This window comes from Aspergillus aculeatinus (genome assembly GCF_003184765.1).
Source record: "Aspergillus aculeatinus CBS 121060 unplaced genomic scaffold BO66scaffold_11, whole genome shotgun sequence".
In the NCBI taxonomy this organism is placed as follows: domain Eukaryota; kingdom Fungi; phylum Ascomycota; class Eurotiomycetes; order Eurotiales; family Aspergillaceae; genus Aspergillus; species Aspergillus aculeatinus.
This window is the reverse complement of record NW_020291480.1, coordinates 503,008-511,998: the sequence shown is the minus strand read 5'-3', so window position 1 is coordinate 511,998 and position 8,991 is coordinate 503,008.

Below are 8,991 nucleotides of genomic sequence, written 5' to 3'. Positions count from 1 at the left end.
GGAGGGGTGCCAAAAAAGAAAAAAAAAACATCAAAAACAAAAATCATTAATTTTTGTTTTTGGTCCCTCTCGACTTTCCCTTTTTCTCTTCATCTCATTTCCTTTTTCTGTTTCGTCTTTTTTTCTTTTTGTTATTTTTTGCTTTTTCTACTTCCAATCACTTTCCATTTCTCGCCTTTCCCTCTTTCGACCAATTTTCTTTTCTCTCTTTTTCCTTTTCCCAATCTGAGATTTCCATCTTATCCTTTTTTGGTTCTTGCTTCTTTTTCCTCTCTCTGCATCGCTCCTCTTCCTCAAGCCATCTCATGACTAATAGATCTTTCTCAAATCTAACCTACTCTTTAGTTCAAATCTCTCCTCTCTCCCTCTCCTTCTTCAATCTTAGTACGATGTACGTAGTTCATAGATTTCTATTTTTGCATTGGATGGCGGAGAGAGAGAGAGGAGGAAGTAAGTGGCATCTCTCGTTGGCCACTTTCGCCCCGAGTAAATCTGATACCCAGGCATCAACCCCCGGCCCGCCAAACAAATCAACGAAACACAATGCAGCAGAAAAAAGTCCTCATTCGAAACACGCACGTCAATTACGGGCCCCCTTCCCCCGAGTTTTAACACTACATACATACATTCATTCATTCATTAAAAGGCACTTTAAATTCATACAGCACACAAAAAAAAACCAATTGCGCCCGGCGTCAGGAAGAGTACTGAGTTATGACGAGAGATCACTTCCGAAACTAAGGTAGGCTCTTGAGAAATTTGTTTACCATGTAAAACGGGGCAAGAAAGCAGCAGGGGTAGCGGCAAAAGATCTGAAACTCCGGCATTCAGAAAAGGGAACCACAATCATGTGTGTCAATGCACGTATGCAAATACGGTAGAAAACGATGATGATAGTGGTGATTACTACCCCTTCAAGAGGTACAGTACTTTGTAGTACGCTTTGGCTTTTCCATGGTTCTGCAACATGTGGTTGTTTAAGATTGGAATCTGTAAAATCGCAATCGGTGTCCCTAATCTGCATAGTAGACTCGGCTAGCCTAGTTGTGAGTAATGTCTGGGTGGTAGGCAGTGAGAACTACTACCTATCTAGTATACTCCTTCCTTCGTACACGCACATGAGACAGGCAATTACAATAAATGCTCACTCATATAAAATGAGGGTTGGCGCGGGAAGGCGACTACAGCCACAAGGCGCGAGAGAGAGAGAGAGAGAGAGAGAAAGTCAATGACCAAAAGGGCAAAAGCAAAAAGGAGGCAAATGAAGAAGAGGGGAAATGGGAGGGGAGGGGGGAGGGGAGAAAGAAGGAAAGCAAAGCAGAGGTGGTGGAGTTTCTCTATTATGCAGAAGTAAATGCAGAAGGGAGAAATAAAAGAGCATGGACATTTGACATCACGAAAACAGACAAGCAAAAAGCAACAAGTAACTAGCAAGCAAAGCAAAAGCAAAGCATGAGAGTAAAAGGGAATGGCGTGGAGTATGGAGTCTTCAATTCAGGTACCGGGCCAATTTTGCACTGTGTGTCTGGTGGTTTAGTCACCGTCCCCGTCCCCGTCCCCGAGGGAGGTACGTACTCTTGACTCCATAATCCATCCATCCATCCTCCATACTTTCCTTCCCTTCTGATGTCTGTACGTACCTTAGTGAGTGACTGAGTGTTATGTGGCAGGCTGGCAAGTGCGGCAATAACGCTCCATTCACTGTGTCCCATTCAAGTCATCATCATAAGGGGCGGCGGCATTGAGCCGACAGACCTTACCCAGAGTGGTAGGTTCACTTAGGGGAGGCATTGAAGGTAAGTGGAGAGGAGGGGCGACAATTGAGAGAGGGGAGGGGGTTTGTGCCGTGTCTATACAAAGTAGTCCAATAACCATTGTCGGGAAGAGAAGACCAGCACCAAAACAGCAAAGCGTGGCACCAGGGAAGGCATGAAAAGGGTTTAGGGGCAACTGAAGCATGGATGGAATTGGAAAAAGACCAAAATCTACAGGAGGGCAGGCAGCGCCAAGAGTTAAGCTTAGATGCACTGATGCAGCGACCAAGGTTCACCTTGAGCCCTTGGAGTGTGTGTGTTTCAAGGTAGCGGGGAAAGTGGCAGATCACAAAGATACGTCAAAGGGTACACCCGTTCCGTGGGGGAGAAAGGTCGCTCTGCTGAACAATAAGATGGTTGTTAAAAAAAAAATGTTCCCATGCGTACCTGTGTGGACCAAGCCTTCTTCTGCTCCCCTCCCCCCACCCCCCTACGTACCAACTATTCTTACGGAGTATGGCCTCTGCTGAATCTGATTGAATCATCTCCTGGCTCTCTTTTTCTTGTCGGCTCCCCCATCCAGTTCCCATGCTTTTGCCGTTTTGGAATCTGGTAATTCTGGGGAGTGGCGGCGGAATACACTACGGTGGCCGGTAATATTACAGCACGATTAAGTCGATCGATATGAAATGGAAGCACTCCAGAAGGGGATTCGAGAAGAAGGTTCGCAGTTGCACTCTTCAAACACATCACAGCCAAAGAATGGGCAGATGGGCTTCCTCCCCTCCCCCTTAACTGTAACTGTAGAAGTTGATGGGTGTGCGCGTCCAATGGTGGCATTCCACCCACGCCATCTTGCACAGAACATGTTACGCAAGAAAGCGGCCAAGACCTCCAAAGTCTCCGAGTTGGGGCAGGGTGATTGGTCCATCTAGGGTTGAAGTGGTGAGGATGGTGGTGGTGGTGGTGGTGATGGTGGTGATGACTTGGCCCCCTCAAAGAACGCTGCTGCGGGCTGCTGCGGGCTTGTAGTATCTCAGTGATAATGGTGGTGGTGTCCAGGAGGCGGTATGGGTGAAGGATTCCCCTCAGGGACTGAGCGGAACCAGATGCATAGTTCAATGATATATTGCTCATTTACTATGTACAGTACGAGTGACTCGGGCAGCCTTGTATCGATGCATCTACCGCGAAAGCGCAGTAGTCAGATAACCCCGCCGCAGAGGGTGATTACTGATGTATGTACATAGAGTACCTCTGTATGTACAGCGATGCAATGCGCGTGCGAAATTGATTCTTGAGAGCTCGGCAGCAGACAGCCATTCACATCGCCCGGCTTCAACCGGGATCTATGAGATGAAGCTGCATTTTTCCCTCCATCCATCACTCACATCGGAAAAGGCTGGGGGATCCGCAAAGGCTGTCGTCGGTCAACGGTTGACGATGACGATAATGTGCCGCGCATCCATAAACTAGGTAAGCATGCAAGCGAGTCTAAAACATTTCCGTGGTTATCGAGGGCCATGACTAAAGAAACCACCAGATGACCGCACTGTGTATGATGATGGTGATGATGGTGTTGTTGTTACAGTAGAAATGAATGAGGCCCCCAATGCAGAATGACGACATGGCTTGAGGTCATAATCGGGAATTCATCCATTTTCCGCATTCTGCAGAGATGGCGCTCGCGTGCATTTCATTTGAGTACGGAGTAACTTTGCGATCCTTGCCTCCTCTTCCTCCCAATCCTCTTTCTCCTCCCGCAGCGAAGGGCCAATGTGGGTGGGTATCTCAATGCGCGGGCGGTGATGATGGAGTCGGAGGCTCCTTCGGAATGAAGCTGTTGTCAGCGTCATACAAATGGAGAGCTCAGGCCTTACGCGATGGCTAGTGGCCAACGAGGCCCCGCCTTGAAGATGGATAATGACGAGCACGGGAACATCGAGCATCAACCGCCGTCATCAACATCATCCTGGGGGTGCAGCATCGCATCGGCAGGGTCTCTTCGAGCAATCAAGCCGATATTAAAAAGCAATCATGCGATCGAATTACCAATCGCAGAGACACAAGGATGCGGTTTCAGCCGGTCGATGTCGGTAAATTGAGGTAGTATCAGTGTAATTTGGCCTAATGAGATGACATTAAATATGAGACCACTGAAGTATGAACAAGCCCTGGTAAATAGCTAATTTGCTACACAGTATGTGACTATGTGTGTGTGCTTCAAGGGTAGTAGTTAGTGGTAGACAGCAGCGACGGCAGGCGCAAACCATGTTGCGATTCAGATCGCAGCCACGTTAGCGGGATGATTTCCATGGTCTGACCCGCCAGTCCCTCGGTTCAAGGCTTGTCTGATGACATGGAGACTGACTGGCTTTGGAACTGGATCTTTCCCATCTCTATCTTCGAGTTATTGCCTAGTAATCCATGTTTGTTGTGTCTGAATTCATCTGAGACTATTTTGATTTCTGCTTTTGCTTCTCTAGGATAAAGCACAGTTCAAGTGGCAGATAAGTTATTACATATTAGGTGACTGTCGAGATGGGGCAGATATTGATATAGCGTTGTTTTGTTTTTCTATAATCAGGATTCCTGCTTTTCCACCACTCTGATTGTGGATGTGGACACTAATCTGAATCGAACTATTCAGAGATCTTGAAATTGCATTGTCCTAAATGGTCGCACTATTGGACCGGATCCCCTCCACACCGACGTCAGAGCACGGAAAATACCAACCCGTCTCCCTAACGCTAGCGGCACGGAATCGGGGAACTTCAATTTAGCAACCAGGCCAAGTGACGAGGTTCGAACACATCACACGCAGTAATAAAATATCTCCAGTCTGTTTATGCAGAGTCCCACCGGTGTACTCCGTAGTGGAAAGGGAAAATACAGAAACAACTAACTAGCATGGACTAACTTTTTACTGAGTAGAAAACAAATCTCTTCCCATCTCTCCCCCACCAGTATTCAATATTAGCGATGGGGGCAAAGCGGGATAGAGAGGCGAAATATGTGAGCACGGAGTTGGGACTGTCCTTGCACCCCAACCCAATTACGTGCATAGGATGGAGAGATACCCGAGTCGAACAAAGGGTCAATGACCTCAACATCCGAGTTTCGCACCTAATTTGATGACGCTGCAATCCTTACCTCGTGAAAAGAAGGGGACCTTTGATCTGTTCCCTGGGATCCGGTGTCAACAGACCAACTGATTGACAAGCTCTTTGTCTGGGGTATTGTCGATTAACTTCCAGCTCTCCTCTCTTGCCATATGGCCCCGGATGAATCTGTATAGAGTCGATCACACAGGTACCGGTACCGGTACCGGAGATGGACACATGGGCAAGTTCCCGAGAGCATTTTCACCCCAACCTCCATCCATCCAGCACCAGCACCACCACCTCCTCCTCACAGTCCACCCCGTCGACAATCCTAGCATCCACCATCTAAACCCACAAGGCTAGGGAGATGTCAAAGTGGATGCTCGGGTGCAGGATTGACGGACGCCCACTTTCTGCAACCGCTCGGCTGGGGCGTTTTTTATTTTTTTTATTTGTTCGCCCACTTTTTTGACCTGGGTGGTCGGTGGCTGCTTTAGCTGCACATGGAGCATCAAAAAGAAACTTAAAAAGGAAAAAACAAAGTTGGGAAGATCGCAAGGAGGATCAATATGATAGGTACAGCTCGCTATGGCTCGGGACTAGCGTCGCTGTTTTAGGTTTGACTGAACCCTACTGATGGGATGGGCTGGTCGGCAAAGGTGATTTGACCAGGAAAAAGAGAAAAGGACAATGGACTAACAGGGACTGAGCGACAGGGGAATCATTTCCATCTAACACGGATGTAGAGTGACCACATGCAGCGGTGCAAGATCCATCCACACATTCCTTGCCTTTTCTCTCCCCCCCCCCCCCCCAACCTCAAATCGCGCGCACGGGAGAATAGGTGAAGGTTCCACTGCAGTCCGACTATCAGATATGCAGAAAGAGGAGGCACGCACCCATGAACGGGTGGCTAAGGGCTTTGCCTGGAGAGCATGATAACGTTTGTCTGGTTCAAACTCGTGATTAGAGTTGAGAAAAGGGACTTGAGGGATATTTTCTCCTGTTCGCAATTTCCAAGCAAGCGATTCTTCCTTGGACGAAGTTGATGGGTTGGGATACAGAGTCCACGAAGAAGAAGCAAATTGGACGGGTAGAAGACCGAACCCTCCCAGAAAAGAATTGAGACTTGGCAACCTTCTTGAAACCCACTCGAGAGGGAAAAACTGGGACCATGGAAGGGCGAAAGTCTCGACATACCGGATAGAGCAGGTGCATAGTCAAGGAGCCACTGATGTGGGCGCATGGAGACAGCGGCGACGGAACGTGGGTCGGGGAGGAGGAAGGAAAATTCCCCACCCGGCTTTTGGTACGAAGCACGAGGGCCGGCCATGCGATTGCCAAAGATTTCAGACCACTTTGCTCGAGTTCTGGACCATGGATTCCCAACTAGTGGCTCTTGGAGGAGCGAAAGAGCAAGATCAATGGAAACATCCTCCAGAACTACCTCACGAGACTAAGTGAACTGCTCGTACCCTTGCCGAGACACGGAGCAGGGACTAACCTTGTTCCGAGAGCCATCACCACAGGCTCGGGTCCTTTGAGACTCTATGCTCCATGCTCCATGCTCCAAAGAGACGCGAATCAATAGTCTAAGTCGCTACTCCGTACTACGGGGAACTAACCATGCCAAGCTTGGCTGACAGCATGAAGCTAAGCTGCCCCTCTTTCTCAGCTCTTTAGGGATTGCACGAAGAACTTGGGCCTTCCGCTTTGTACATAGACCAGAAGTACGAAGACAATTCTGGGGACATGGATTCTCATTTCCGAACGCCGCAAGCAAGAGAGAGCGAAAGGGTCAAGCCATCCTTGGTCCACCAAGACATGCCGTCCTGTACAGCACGGAATTAGCGCGTGTTTGGAATCAGCTCACAGCCTCGAAGGCATTGCGTATACCTCTTGGGATGCTCCTTTTCATTGGTATACAATTGCACGCAGCAGGTGGGCTGCAGTTTCCAATATAGATGGTGGCAAACTGTAGCTCGCACCTGAGAATCCGCCTCTGGAGTCCGCGCGACGCATCATCAGTGAGGCTGTTGTGTGCTTATTCCGTCCCTCCTCGGTAAAGCTGCCTTGGTAGATGAGCGTCACAGACGAGGGAGGGGCCCATTCTGATACAGTCAGGAGAAGCATCGCTTCTCCGATTCGTAGATCCTTTTAGGTCTCGGGATTGTTTCAGCCCTGGCTGACAAGAGTGTGCGCCATCCATTGACATGATGCCACTGTCCCTCCCCGTTTGTTGTATTTCATCTATATGACTGACCAATAGAATGCATCATCACACACTACACATCTGTGTCCTGATTATCAGCTCCAGGCCAATAAGGGTTGAGCTTCAAGCTCATCAACTCCGTCCTCGGCATGCACAAACAAACAGGGCCCGGGTTAGCAGGTAGGCTTGGATCCTTTCGATCCTGAGGCACCAAACAAGCATTTAATCTCAACGCCTAATGCCAAATGTTATCGTTGAGGCGAAGCTACCGCTCCTAGTACAATATTGAGGGACTTGAGATACACGAAAAATACCAACTCATAATTTAACCTATCTAAACTTCAGCCCTCGGGCTTTGGGCATCTAAGATTCTCTGCTAGAAATAGGGCAGGGTGGGATGTATCGAGGGCCCCCCCTACGAAAGCGCGGAATTGCAATGCTGGGTTACCCAGAACAGGAGAGCCGAAATCGCAGCAGGCATGCGGGATGGATGAGGAGGTCCAAGCGGGTACGCATTATTGCGTAGGTAGGAAGGAGTCAACCCGCCCCCGACAGTTCGAGGAGGGAAGGTTGGTTACCCTGAGTTGTGTGTCAATGCTTGGGCTGGAGGAATGAAAAGAGGATTGCAGTGTGATGTAAAATTGTACTCCGTACTCCAGTTAGTCGTGATGAATCTCGGTTGGAAAGTGATAGTGCAGCACCCTACTGTGCACTATCTATTCGATGGATTGAATCGGTGGCTGTATACCAACCCATGCTGATTTGTCTTTTGACCGCCGGATCCGCTTTTTTCCAGCGCGGACCCCGAGTCCTTCTTTGCGCCCGCCTGCCAGCTTCACCGCTTTTCTTCCTGCCTGTCTCCCCTCCTTCATCGACTCGATCTCCTTTTCCCCTCCTTTACCTGCTTGCTGCCCGGGGGAGGCAAGAAGGGAATAGACCGGGAAAATAAACCCGACTCTGTAGATAAACAAGTTCCATCACAGAAACACCGTCCTACTGCCATGTCATCCCTCCATCCTCCCCCAAATTTTCATCACCACAGGCTGGCAGTTTTTCTGACTAAACCCTTTAGGAACGCTCCCATTGCAGGGATTGGACCTAAGCCTATCTTGGCAGCTCGTAGATTACCGGAATAGGTAGAGCTGGGGGTGTGGAGTTAGGATGTGGGTGGATTTCTCACACACACACACACACCATCTCCCGGGAAGCCCCTCCAGGGCCATCCATTTCTCTTTTTTGTGCCAATTTAAAGTGTTAGCTTTGACACGGCACATCATCTCCCCAAAAACGCGTAACCTGGGCTCCATAAACGGTCACCCAATCATCAAGCCACATACCCACTTTCAGTTTAAGCTGAGTCCTGACTGCTGTGCCCCTCTCCCTCAAGGAGGAGTCAAGAATCTGATTCCCACCCCCCCTCTCCCCCCATTGCGGGGAGCCCCAATCGAGTAACCCGGTGGGGAAAACCCTATCCTCTTCTGGGTTAGAGTGCCAAAGGTTTGCCAGTGTGCTTGCTCACTGAAATAACTTAGTTTAAGTGGTTGGATTTTTGAGGTGGTTTGTTCGTCACTCTACGTTACCGGTACTTTAAGAACGGGAGGGATGTAGGGAGTGGATCTGCGGGCCACCCGCTCTGCCTTCCTTATTTGCAGGTCAGCTCTACCGACTGACTTTCCCTTCTGCTCTCGACTCCCAGACTATGAGGACTCAGCCTCTTGAGGGTACCTACCAATCTATTGATGCATGATTGATGTTGGTGGCGCGGCTCACTACACCATCTACTTGCATTGTGGCTTTTTTATTTTGTATGCATGCTTGCTTGCTCACGCTATGGACTACTCCGTCCTTTCGTACTCTCAGTGGTGGATTGCCCAGTGGCTTGCCGGCTTTTTCGCTGAGTTGCCTAGATACAAGCCTGAAG